This window comes from Sinohyriopsis cumingii, chromosome 8, assembly GCF_028554795.1.
Source record: "Sinohyriopsis cumingii isolate HCF-2022 chromosome 8, ASM2855479v2, whole genome shotgun sequence".
NCBI lineage: Eukaryota > Metazoa > Mollusca > Bivalvia > Unionida > Unionidae > Sinohyriopsis > Sinohyriopsis cumingii.
The window spans coordinates 47,224,692-47,239,082 of record NC_142968.1 but is presented as its reverse complement, the minus strand read 5'-3'; the positions used below and the strand labels follow the sequence as shown (position 1 = coordinate 47,239,082).

The following is a 14,391-nucleotide window of genomic DNA, read 5'->3' as shown; positions in this document are numbered from 1 at the left end:
ATAAATCTTGTAATCGTAACTTCTCCAAAACGGAATCCATATCAACAAAAGTTTTCCACCATATTACTTCTTACTATGAGTGTCGTGTTGGTCTAAATCAACATGTTGCTGATCTCACGTCTAATATGGCCCTCGTGGTCGCTATCTTCAAAATCTTGTTATGGCTACTCCTCTTAAATGGAGAGTCATTTTGACATGGGGTTGTCATGAAAAGAATTTCTGGCTGGTAATGAATGAAAATGATGCAGATTCGTCCCAAATATGACAGCCATGATGGCCACTTGAAACTATTATCTCTACTCCTCCCAGATGGATGGTTGTATCAATATAGGAATTTCATCCATAGACCGCTTATTATACGTAGCTGGTTCAAAATGAAAATGGTACCAATCGTACATCTTATAAAACTGCCGCGATATATGTTAAAATATGATTGTCGATATTCATCCTATATGAATGGTCAGGTTGACATGCCGTTTTCACCAGGTAAAAGGTAGAATTGGTCTCATTGAATCCATAGTAATTGTTTTTCGCATTATAGAGCGCTAGTCCCTTCAAGGGGCGCATCTAAATTTAGGACTTATCTTTGCATTTCATTGTTTCTAATAGGAAATTGTACACATGAACATTTGTGCAATAATAAATTACGATGCTTGTAATTAAGCTGGCATAAATAGCCATTTCTGCTGTTTATTTGACAAGAAACACAATATGCCAATTAAATGCCTACTTTATAAAACATGGGTTCGTATCATTAATTACATTTTACCTGTCATATATGTACTATATAATAACTACAAGGGAGGAAACTTGCGTCCTTGCTCGCGCGACCTATTTAAGAATAAACGCTAATACCGATATTTAGCTCAGGCATTCGTCTATGTATCCCTATAAAAAGTTTGACTTGAGACAATACCTTTAAGCAACGCCTAATCATTTCCCTCTCTACTGCTCTACATGGCCGTGATCGCGCCCGCTTAATAAGCATGTGAGATCCCGATGAATGGAATACTGTCCTCTCACTGGTTAAAAGAAAATGACGTCCTGTATTTATTTTCAATTGGCCAATGAGAAGGTAGAATTTCATTCAGCGTGTTGTTGCATATCAAGTGAGCGCGATCAGGACCTGTTCGCGCGGTAGCGTGGGAAAAAGGTTTGGTATTCCTTCAAGGTATGATATTATGTCCCACTTTTGATAGGGATACACAGTCGAATATCTGAGCTAAATATCGGTACCAAATTTATTAAGCTACGCGTTTATTCGTAAAAAGGTCGCACGAGAACGGAGACAAGTGTCCTACCTTGTACAGTAGTTATTATTTAGTATATGTATGACAGGTCAATTGTAAGCACCGATACGAGTTCTGTGCTTTGTAGCACGAAGTTTGGGTACAAACATAGAAAATTTAATCATAATCGTGTCCTAAATCGTTACCCTTTCGAAAATCAGAATACGTGCATTCGTACTTTGCAATAAGCACTTGCTCACTTGTACATAGCCGGTCACCTCTGAAATAATTCGCAAGTGTGACCAGCAGTCGCCTTGGCTATTAGCCAGTGCGTGCATGTACGAGAGCTGTCTTAAGTTTTCAAAGTCGTCTGGATATTTATTATCAACTTATTCAAAATGTTTTGGAAATTATTACTGCTTAGTCATTCTAGTGCATTTTGAATTGATACGAAACGTGTTGGTTCATGAAACTTTAGAAATTCATATAGAGGAGTACAATATATTTGCTCCATTCTATGGATAACGTTTGTCCCATGCTACCTTTCATCTTAGGTGATTAAAGAAGAAAAATACAAATACATACATACATACATACAGACAGACATACATACATACACACGCACAAACATACATACATACATATATATACACACACATACATACACACATACATACAAGTACGTATGTACATACATATATACAGGCATGCATACATGCATACATACATACATAGATACATACATACATGCATGCATGCACGCACGCACGCATCCATCCATCCATTCATTCATACATACATAGATACATACATGCATACATACATACATACATACAGGCATGCTTGCACACATACACACACACACATACACACACACTCACACACACATACATACATACATACCTAGCTAACTACTAACCTACCTACCTACCTCGCTACCAACATATATATTGCATATCCCACATGCAATGTTTCTGTATGTGCAAGAAGGGTTACACAAATATATATATATATATATATATATATATATATATATATATGCGAAAATCAAATTAATAACTATGTTTCATAAAATAAAATCGGTTGACTAAATGCAAGTTGCACTGAATGTCATCCCTTTGCTGAATAATGCAGATGTAGCTTGATTCCTATTTCAATAATATAAAGTTTCTTTTCAAGTTGCTTTTAAAATATGGGTATGGTCTCTATTTTGAAAGGATTAATCAGTTTGTTATGTAGATGATTCCTTTATAATTACTTATGTCCGAATCTCATAATAACTGGATTCATTTCTATTCAATGATTAAAACTAAGTCACTGCGGATTGGCGTTACTCGGTGGAGGATAAAGACTGGTTTCAACTTTGTTATTTTGAATGACGGCAGTAGGATGACGAATTGATAACACAGAATTCATTAACAAGAGCTATAGCATAATTTGTTTTACACATTATGACTTGAATGGATTTGCTGACAAAAGGGAATATATTAGCCTAAATCATCTGAATTTAGCGGGAACAGTAAAATTAGTTTAATGCTTGGGAGAATTTCCCGAGGACTAAGATCATAGCGACAAAATTTAATGAATCAGCATCGACATGCTCTGAAAGCTCCCTGTAAATCGAAGTCACTCATCTTAGAGTAAATTACTGGAAGGTTCGGTAAGGGAAGAAGGGTTAGGACAATTTGTATGTTTTAGTAATGCATACAATTCCACCTTCTGAGCTTTAACTGAGATTCATATGCTTCAGGATGCAAAGAATTTGAGGTTTTAGAGGTGCTTGAATTTATACACATGCAACTTTAAACTTTAAGAAGCGTATTTTTAGAACCTCATTGTAACGATATATAGTTTGGCTTGGTGCTTCACAGTGCAGCACCACAAGCCTGGTCCTAACACTGACCTCTTAATGCTGAGCGCCTAGCGAGGAAGCTGCTAGTACCATTTTTGTAAGTCTTTTATAAGTCTTTGGTATGAATCTATGGGGTTCGCACCTGCGTCCGAGGCGAACGCTCTAACCACTTAGGCCACCGGAGCGGCCAGGTATATCTTGCATTTTCAACTAATATTTTATAGGTGTGACTATATATTACGATCATATATACTCATCCATTAAAAGCAGATCACTTAGACACATGGAAAAACAAACTAAAGCTATTATGAACCTTTTGAATCTGTATGAAAACAGCAGCTGGAATGATGTAATTGTAATATGGCAAGTTTATAAACAGATAACAAAACTTCTAATAACTGATATAACGTTTGCCATACGACAAACTACAGAAGCAAGTAGTAGTTGGCAAACTGCAAGACGCAGAAGGAAAGTAGATCTAAGCATCTGCAAGCAGTCATTTACTGCTTGCACTATTGAAGAATAGGAAATTGATGACTAGAATTATGAAAGTAGCACTTGCAAGCAGCCATTTATATTGATGCAGAACGAACGTAACACTTGCAAACTGACGCGTACATTCTGCATCAGTGAAGAATACAATATACATGGATAGTATGAAAGTAGCACTTGCAAGCTGCCATTTACAATAATGCATCAAGGAAGATTAGAAAATGCACGCATATAATTATGGCGGTAATCCCCCTCCATAGGTATGTGCCACATACACTGTTAAAATACCATGTTTGGATCTGTATTACATACAATCACTTTTGAAATCTAAAGCGTGATATGTACCAGATACAATCACTAATTAACATTAATGCTAGTTTCATACTGACTTCTTCAAATCAGTGTACTTAAAATCTCCTTGTATAGCTATTATCATTGTCCACACATGGAAGTTAGATACTTCTATGGTCAAGTCACACGCTTTTTAGCAACGTTGGACTGACAGCAGTACATAGTTCAATAACCTTGATTAGCCACTACTGGTTAGGCCTTAAATGAAAAGCAAGCAGCGTACAGTCCACTCGCCTAATTTATATACTGATTCATACGTACACAGCACAGTTAACCGCATGAGTACAACATATCACAATATAAGACATAAACTAAATAACATGGAATGTTTCCAACTGAATAAACATGTTTAGTCCTACTTCCAACTCCCTTTGGGGGCCAGAAAGGACCTTCTGAGTATGGCAGTCTGTAAATCAGCCTAGCATGGATGAATCAGTGTGATTATAAACACTTATACTAAGCTCGTTTTAGCATAGCATATAATGTAGACCTTCCTTAGTTTTAAGAGCACTGCAGAAGAATATATGATTCCAATTATCACGTGTTTCACATTTAAAAAAAAACAAACACACAAACACCATGCAGCAGGCATGTAGCATCATGTCCCACCTAGTCACATTATCCTGACACCAGGCCAACAAGTCCTAACACTAACCTCTTAATGCTGAGCGCCCATCGAGGCAGCTGTATGTACCATTTTTATATGTCCTTGGTATGACTCAGCGGGGGTTCGAACCCGCGAATTCTCTCATCCGAGATGGGCCTGGTGTCAGAATAATGTGACTGGGTGGGACATATTCGTTCTTTGGCTTTACGTTGACTTGAATGGGAAATAATGTGGCTTGCTCTAACTGGATGGAATTAATTAAGTCAACACATCATGCACTCAGACCAATTTGCAAAGGACATATCATGCATGACCTTGAAAAGTTAAGACATTTAGCATTTTAGTAACGTTGTACCAAGATAAACTAAAGTATTTTTCACGATAGTAATTACGTAGCGCTCAAGTAAAGGTAACCACTACACTTCTAGTAAAACCAATACTGATAAATGAATGGTAATACGTACTTTGACCACGTGCTTATGCTATAAAAAGGTTATTCACATGGCATGCTGTCAAATAAAGTCGGTCAACACTGTTTGCTTTTTCGGCTTATGTGATCTTATTATTTACTTTTCAGTGTATCTGATCTTGTATAGAACCCACGGTGTAGTTACTGAATTGGATTCTGTGCAAACGGTCTCGATATATTAATACATGAAAATTGAAAATAAGAAATAAATCTAAATATATTAAATAAACTACTCTCTCTCTCTCTCTCTCTCTCTCTCTCACACACACACACACACACACACACACACACACACTACATTGTTTAAATTATTGGATTGGATACAGGATACAAATAAATCATTATTAAAATATATATTCCCTTTAAAATAAATTGGGATTGACCTTGTCAGTTTCAAATATTTGAATATTTATAAGTAAACAAGTATAACAAAATATGGTGGTTATAATGATATTTTGGTAAATGTAAAAAAAAATCGTTAACATGTGACAACATTATTAACTTGTTTGATATATTTTAATTAACAATCTGCTGGTTTGTCATTGTAAAAGTACTTGGAACGTTTAATGTGTACAGACAAACTGTAGACAGTATTTAAAATGGAAAAGAAATTACCACTATTGTCAGTCCTGTATATAAAGGACACGTATTAAAAACGTTATTTATGGAACATCGTCGTTTCCACCTTTGATTAACTGAATAATGTTAAACTTAGATTACATCTCGTGGTAGGCAAGCTTGATTACTTCGTAATATACGATAATATGCCCTTCTGATGGATAGGTAATTAAACCCATTTTCAAACGTAGCTGGACGGAGTTATCCTGACTGTTTCGGAAAGCACTTTGTGATCCCCATGGGCCACGTTTCCTTCCTTTCCACCTTAACAAATCTTTTGAGTAAATGGGTGATGAAAAATACCGTCTTCAGAGGAAGACCAGGTTGCACTGCTCGGATCATTGCAGTTCTTTTTTCCCCAAGTAGCCTTGACAACCATGCTATGTATATAGTCACGTTGCCTGCCCGCGATTACGTCTATCAAGAACAAATGAATTGGTTAGAAGCCATGCATATATGTTAGACCCCGCGGCTATAGTGGTCCTGTTCGTAATTGTTACGGGAGCCAGCTTTGTTGGGTGTCCAAAATCACACGTGGACGTTGAAAGCTTTGTTCAAGAACAAAGGTCTCTTCTTGGCGTCGTAAATCTCACCATGATGATAGACGGCCGGAGCATTGTCTACTAAGGTGAATAAAACAGGGTAGAATCTATATCCAATCGGAATTGAGAGAGGATGTGGTCACCATTTCAATCCGAACTGAACTGAGTAATTTTGACTAGAAACTTCAGTAATTGTGAAACATCGTGCTGGAAAGTTACAGCAATAACTCCGGGAAAACCATTTGTAAATTGGCGGGAAAACGTAGGAAATTCTAAAGAAATACAAAGCTTCGTAATGGAAGCTTTTAGGGGACAGACTTCCGGTGTGGTTTTTTCCCCAGTCTCTGAGAGTGAGACGGAATATAGACTAGTGGAGAAGTCGATGGTGAATCGAAGGACAGTCGGAGAGCAGAGTCAGGGAGGAGGAGGAAAAGGAGTCGATGAGGAGTTGGACAAGGAGCAGTCTATGAGAAGATGTTAAGAAGGAAGTCTGAAGGAGAGAGGAAATTGGCGGGATAGGATAGACACAGATGAGTAGAAAACAAGGAGAGGTGGAAAAGCGATCTCACCCTATAAATGAAAGGATGCGATAGGCTATCACTTGGTCGGGAGCAAGAAGAGTGATTGGGAAATTATTATCATTTGAATATTGAATTGTATTAAATTATTATTAATTTGAATTCCACCCTTTGTGTTCCCAATAATTTAACTGTTGGCATTGCTGACTGGGGGGCTCGGACCCTTACCTCTCTCTATCACTAATTTCACTCCCTATAAAGTCAAGACCGGGGGTGGGACGTCTATGGTAATTTAAATAATATATTGGGAGCACCCCTCCCCAACCCTACCAAACGAGACAGTGGGCGCTTCGTCCAGGATATGAATTAGACTTAAATATTATCTTTACAACCTAAAGTTTCATTTGTTAGGAAGTGGATGAAGATGGCCGACGTCGAACGATCGTACGACGGTCTACGCGAGATCATACTCAAAGAGCATGTCCTGAGTACTTACAGTCGCGAGTTGACAGTCCTTCTAGCAGAGAGAGAGAGAACACCAGACGCTCGAAGAGATCGCCAGCATGGCGGAGAGATACGAGCAGGTACACTGGAAGAGTGGAGTTCCGGGTGTGCGGACCGACCCCGACCCACTGAGTCGCGTCGTTGGCTGAGGAAGAGCCAGCTTTCCGTAACCATCAGGGCAACGGGAAGGTCGAAGGGGGACCCGCAGGTAAGGATGCCACCCATATACGAGGACAGACCTCACTCACAAGAACGGGTCTTGCAGGTCGGCGAGGTCCGCCTACGTGTTACATCTGCATGCACCCGGTGCATTTTGCCAGGGACTGCCCCAAGGGCAGGCATACACAAGTGAATTCCGTCGGTACGAAATAGTGCGTGCCGGAGGAAAGCTGTAAACCAGCAAACCTCGCGTCTGCCACTGTCACCGGAAAATGTGCAACCATCTTATTTGACACTGGGTGTACCGTTCCAGCCCTTGTTGACAAGAAAGACGTGAAGCCTGAGGATTACACAGGGAAGGTAATTGAAGTCCAGTACGCAAACAGTGCGCGTGACTCGTTGCCAGTGGTTGTCGTTGACCTCGATTCACCGTAGGTGAAGGGAAACATTGAAGCTGTGTGCTTGGCTGGACTATCACATTACATCATACTGGGATGTCGTTATTTGTTGCCACAACCGAAACCCGAAACCTGCACACCGATGTCAGTGAGTGTTGTGAAACCAGGTCCAAGAGTCGACAGACGAAAGCGACTTCGAAAAGTTACGTCAACAGCGGTCAGTAAATTTCTTCGGCCGAAGGAAGCTTCAGCAGGAAGACGCAACTCTGGCGCAGTTTCACAAATACATTGCAGGATGAATGGAGAAAGAAACTCCGAATGGCGCGGTGAAGTTCACATACAAGAAAGGGATCATGTATCGCCACGCCAGGAAATGCAACTAACATTTCAAGCAAGTCGTCGTACCAAAAGAGAAGCGAGGTGAAGTGTTGTAACTCACGCATGAAAGTCTCATGGGAGGACACAGAGGAATTACCAAGACGCGTGGCCACCTTGTCAAAGAATTCTACTGTCCAGGGGTCGATGGATATGTTAAACAATTCTGTCTCTCCTGTGACAAATCTCAGAGAATGGCATCGAAATCGGATCATCGATCCATCCCCTTGGTGAGTACACCCTTTATTGATGAACCATTTAGACGAGTCGCGATGAACCTAACTGGACCAATAAAACCCGCGTCGTCGCACGGAAATCGGTATATTTTAGCGGTCGTAGATTATGCTACACGCTAACCGGAGGCCGTCGCGTTACGTAATATTGATTCGGGAACCGTCGCTCAAGCGCTGTTTTGGATTTGGTCAAGAGTCGGAGTGCTCGACGAGATCCAGACCGATCAAGGGACACAATTCATGAGTCGCCTGATGGCAGAGGTGAACCGACTGAGGTCGATTAAGCACCTAACGACTACACCGTATCACCCCAAATGTATCGGACTGGTCTAACGGTTTAACGGGATACTGAAAATCACTCGCAAGGAGATGTGCGAACGCCGCCTAAAAGATTGGGATCGGTATATTCCTGCCATGCTTTTCGCATACCGGGAAGTACCACAAGCGAGTTTAGGGTTTTCTCAATAATTTAACTGTCGGCATTGCTGACTGGGGGCTTGGAGCCTTACCTCTCTCTATCACTAATTTCACTTCCTACAAAATCGAGCTCAGAGTGGGACTTCTATGGTAATTTAAATAATATATTGGGAGCACCCCTCCCCAACCCTACCAAACGCCACACCCAAGTTGCCTTGACAACCATGCAATGTATATTTAATTTGAATTATTTGTTGGCTTTTCTTAATGACTTTATGTTATAGACATTTGTATTTTTATTGACCTTGCTCAAAATCAAGTTCATTGTGTACCTGACTAGGGACATTTGTTTTGTAAATAACAGAATACATAGCTAAACTTTTCTCTAAAGTGTGGATTAAATATTAAGGTCATTTTTAATGTAAGTATGTTTACCCGAATGTGAGTTAAAAGATAGTTTTTGATTCCCTCCTTATAATCGTTTAGGATAAAAAATTTCATTAAGTGACGGAGTATTACAAACTAGGTGAAGTAGAGGGGTACATACTATTGTTTATCTAAACTATGTTCATTCTTGCCTTAACATCTGAAGTATAATCAATCTTATTGCATTGTTCAGTTTTTCAATTGGTTGGATTTATTTATTCAAATTATTAATCGCTTGAAATTAAAATTGCTGATCACTAATATGTTTGGACTGGAACTTTAACTTTGGTATTTATGTGAATTAAGAAAAGAACATTTTGGATCATATTATTGTGATATATCAAAAGACTCTTGGTACTCCAGGTCATTGACACATTAGCACGTTCGAGACTACTGGCACATAAGCACATTCAATATTGGAACTTGTTTGGAATATCGCTGGAATTTAATTTGAACTGTATACATTTGGATAGAACATTTAGGATTATTTGGAATTTAATTTGCATTACTGTAAGTTCCTTTTAAATGTTCAATTTGTATTCTAGGGAACTAAATTATTTATTGCATTTTACAAAACTTCTTGTTTTTTCCTTCTTCTGTTACTTAGTTTAATGTCATAACATAACATCGTAATATCCAGAATTCTACTTGGGGCAACGACGTTATTTGCAGACAATGCCCACTTGTCAAGATGATTTGAACGACAATTCACGTGAATATCAAATCTTCGCATTCTTTAAAATCACAGAAGATCATAGGGTTTTGTAACATCTAAATTAAGTAAAGATTTTGGACTGAATTCCGTTTTGCTCATTGCCATAACATTTTGACCGAGTATGTTGGTGTTATATCACAACAATTATAAGGACGAAAATACCACATATAAACACGTTTATAAATAATAGAAGGACAAAACACATCTTATAAAGAAGCCTGTACATCATGTAATTTTTTTTTTTCATATCAAAAGACAGGATCTAGCCCTACATAACATCCCATGCATATATCCTCAAGTGTGATCCTCGGCCACAATGCATAACTTTAGAGTGGTGAGAGACATTGAGCACATTCTTGACATTTTATCGACTTCCATCTTGTGAGATTCCTTCGTTTTTAATGTTAACGCAGTAAAGAATCTTTTAGAAAATATACTGAGGGAATGTGGTTATTATAACACGTTTCGACATTATAGTTTAAGGATTTAATATTTGTTCTTTGATTTTATAAAGATTTTAGAAATTCTTAGCAGGAATACATGTTCACCTATATTTCGAAGAGCTTATCTGTCTGAAGGTTTAAATGAATCTCACCTGCACATTTTTCAAACGTAACTTTTATTTGTTTAGTCATGATTGTGTTTGTGTACCGTTAAACAACATACATACATACATACATACATACATACATACATACACGCACGCACGCACGCACCCACCCACCCACCCACCCACACATGCATGCATGCATGCATACATACGTACGTACGTACGTCTGTGCATGCGTGCATAAGTGCTTGCGTGCGTGTATTGGTGCATCCGTCCATACATGTGGAAGAACCATTTAATACACTCTACATAACCCTAAGCATTGAAGTAACCCAAGTTTACTATATACTTATGAAGGTGTTGAGAAAAGAAATCTAAATTCAGATGGTAGGAATGGTTTGAAATGTATGTATGTATGTATGTATGTATGTGTGTGTGTGTGTGTGTGTGTGTGTGTGTGTGTGTATGTTTGTACGCACGCTCGCATGTAAGTACGTACGTATGCATACAAGTATATGTGTATAAACGTACATACGTATGTATGTATTTATCTACCCCAGTATTAGATAACACTACAAACTGCCATATTGCATACATTGTAGCGATATGACTAAAAATTGTAAAGCTATGTAAACAATGTAAATCACACACACACACACACACACACACACACACACACACACACACACACTGTATGTATGATCTATCTATTTATCTATCTATCTATCTATCTATCTATCTATCTATCTATCTATCTATCCATCCATCCATCCATCCATCTGTGTATTGTACATATGTCAGCGAATTTACAGCCAAAGAGATGATAATTTTAGTGGTTAGTCATACAAGCTCTACACTTGCAGACATACCGTCAAGAAGAGGGTCAAGTCCAAATATAAATTTATGCCGTTTTCATCTTGAGTCATATACATCATCTGTATGACTTCAAAATGTTGGTCGGTTCCGATAACACAAATATAGGCTTACTGCTAGAGAAGTAAATAGAGTAGAACGCACAAAATAGTGTCGAGTAGACTACAAAGTACATAATAGAACGTGTCAAACATTAAAACACGACTTACCGTTTTGGTTTACGATGGAAGTCTTTTTATGGTGACTCGGTTCTAACTGAATAGAATAATTGGATCGTCCCACATATGCAAGAAATTTGCGATGTACTATTGTAGATAACTACGTGGAGCGGTATCAACCGACCTGAGCAGAACGTTTTCACTTAGATTAAGATGTTATGAAACTAGAACAGGGACCGGCTCAAAGGCCTAGCTGATTTTTCTTCTCAGCTCTGCAATATGGCTCGATAAACATAGACTTGTTCACTTTCTTCACAAGTATTTACAAGAAAAGAAAATTGTTTACTTCCTTGAAAAGAAAATATTTAGAAAAATTATAAAGAAATATTAGAAAAATTAAAACCTAAATTAAACTGATCTCAAAATGCTAACATTATGTGCGAAGGTACCGACATAATTTGTGTGGTCGATAAACATCTCTTTTTCTTGTTTTATTACTCACTTTTGCGAGGACTTTAAAAGTTTATAACATGAACGAAAAAATGACGCAGACCCACTCACGTGGTGGAGAGGGAAGGAGATAAACCTGCTGGAGTCGTGCAATTCAGGGAGGTCATTATAAATCCCGGACATCACATCCTGCCTAGTTTAGTGTACATTGAGGGAGGGGCAACATGGACTATAGTGAAATAAAAATAGTACGGATCTTTTTGCTAAGGGTCGCCCATACACAAACAATGATGTGCTGTGTAAATTACGGCCCTCATCCCCTCCTCCGGTCTGTCTAGAAATCACACACTGACGTGCTATTTTTTAGTCCAGTTCACCACATGCTCATCTATGTTTTCTAATACGAACCGTGTCCACTGTTCCCAACTGTTTAATAGACGAGAGACAGTATATAATTTTTTGATTGTTCTGCGTCAGACGGTATATAATTTACACACCGTCTCTTGTCGGCTGAAGAGTGGAAACCGCAAAGTACATCTTATTGATGCAGTGTATTTCGAGGTTAGGAAAATCAATAGTCTGCATGGACAGGAATTCAATAGTCTGCATGGACAGGAATTCAATAGACGCGAAGTACAGCTTATGTTACAATGCTGCTGTTGTTGTTGTTGGGTTTAACGCCATTTTTCAGCACACGATAGGCTATACATGGCGGCCAGTATTAATGGTCGAGGAAGAACCCGGCAAAACCCAAGAAAGAACCACCGACCCACGATAAGCTACTGGCAAGGTTTCTCACATACCCACATTAGCTGAAACCGAGACTCGAACCCACGCAGACAGAATTGAGATGGCAGTGATCCGTAACGGATAGCGCTTTAGACCACTCGGCCACTCGGGGCCCCTTATCTAGCACTGTCATAAAGAGACAATATTTTCATAAGATACTGCAACACAAACAGACAGACATACAGCGAAAACAGAAACCAATGTATAATGTAGGCCTTTATGTCATGGGTTGGGTATTTGTCAAAGAAGAAATTGTACCAAATGAATGACAAAGTAAATAATGTCCGAATTGTAAACAAGAAGGGTCTTGTGAGTTATCAGGTAAAATTACGCTGGCCACGATGAAAATTACTACACGATGGGATTATCTTCGGAACAAAAATAAAAATGTGCGTATGTATGTGTTTGTTTGCATGACTTGGATTTTTAACACAGCTTTAACATAATTTCAGTCATATCGCTACGATGTCTGCAGTGTGGTAGTTTATACTGGCGTCTATCACTGGGGGATCATACTGCAGACATGTAGCATCATGTTCAACTCAGTCACATTATCCTGACACCAGGCCGACCACTCCTAACACTAACCTCTTAATGCTGAGCGCCTAGTGAGGTGAGGCAGCTGTTAGTGCCATTTTTACATGTCTTTGTTATGGTTTGGCCTGGGTTCGAACCCACGTCCTCCGCATCCGAAGCGGACGTTTTAACCACTAGGCCACCGGCGCGGTCTTACAACACCGATGATATGTTCTGAAGCGATTGAAATGGCGCATGTGCTACATCAAGTCAATACAGTAATGCAACAGGGTGTTAAAAGTAGAGTCACCTCAATGATCAACATCTAATCCACATATTCAGAATTCAGTGTTACATTGTCTCCACATGTGACCGCTGGCAACTCATGCAGTTTTGAAAACTCATTTATATCACTGCGAGTGTATAACAGTTGGCCTAATATTCGATTCCAACCATTCGTTGGTCTGTCCGCAAAAAACTGATTTGTGTTTTCAGCAGACAGTGGTGCGAACTAGCATGCTATTAAATGTCCTTCTGGCGTGCACTATATAGAATCGATCAATGAAGAAATTCGAAGATTTTCGGTGTTGACTTGCAAAGACTCTAAGATTTATATAAGTGCCCATAATTCTACACTCAGTTCTGTCATTGCAATATAATCTAAAACGTATGTGCTCGACATTGTGCGGTCGTCAATAGAATCAGTTTGATGTTGGCCTGGCAACATTCTAGATGATAAACGAGTTTTACTTGTGGGATATTATATCGCGTCGGACATTGAGAGAATTACTTAATTAACTACCCAGGTTAGTTTAACTTTTGACGTCATCATTTGTAACTATGAAAGCAGGTTTGAAACTACAGTTGTTCAGGATTATATACTATTTGGTTTTCATCAGCTGTAGACAACTAATCCTTTTTTTCCCTTGTAAGTCAAGACGGGCACGTTATTGACCTGCGCAGGGAAACTTTACATTATAGACCGACGTGACATTTAATAACAACAATGACAGTCGTGTGTGGACGTGTGAAACCAATTCGTGTATATTAGAGAAACCCTGTTCATATGACAATTTACCAAGCTGGGTTTGGTGACGTTTTTTGTGGCTTATTTAAGCACTCACAGCTTTATCATCGCGCGCTGCATCCT

General features: G+C 38.9%; 1 protein-coding gene across 3 annotated transcripts in view; it reads right to left on the bottom strand.

Moving 5' to 3' along the window:
• LOC149793429 (beta-1,3-galactosyl-O-glycosyl-glycoprotein beta-1,6-N-acetylglucosaminyltransferase-like) overlaps positions 1–11,703 on the bottom strand; it is a 99,264-nt gene extending 87,561 nt beyond the window's left edge. For all 3 annotated transcript variants that reach the window (XM_089967411.1, XM_089967412.1, XM_089967415.1), the window contains exon 1: positions 11,538–11,703. The gene's annotated coding sequence lies outside the window, so the exon portion shown is untranslated. The remainder of the gene's footprint in view (positions 1–11,537) is intronic.
• Between the last annotated feature and the right edge of the window lie 2,688 nt (positions 11,704–14,391).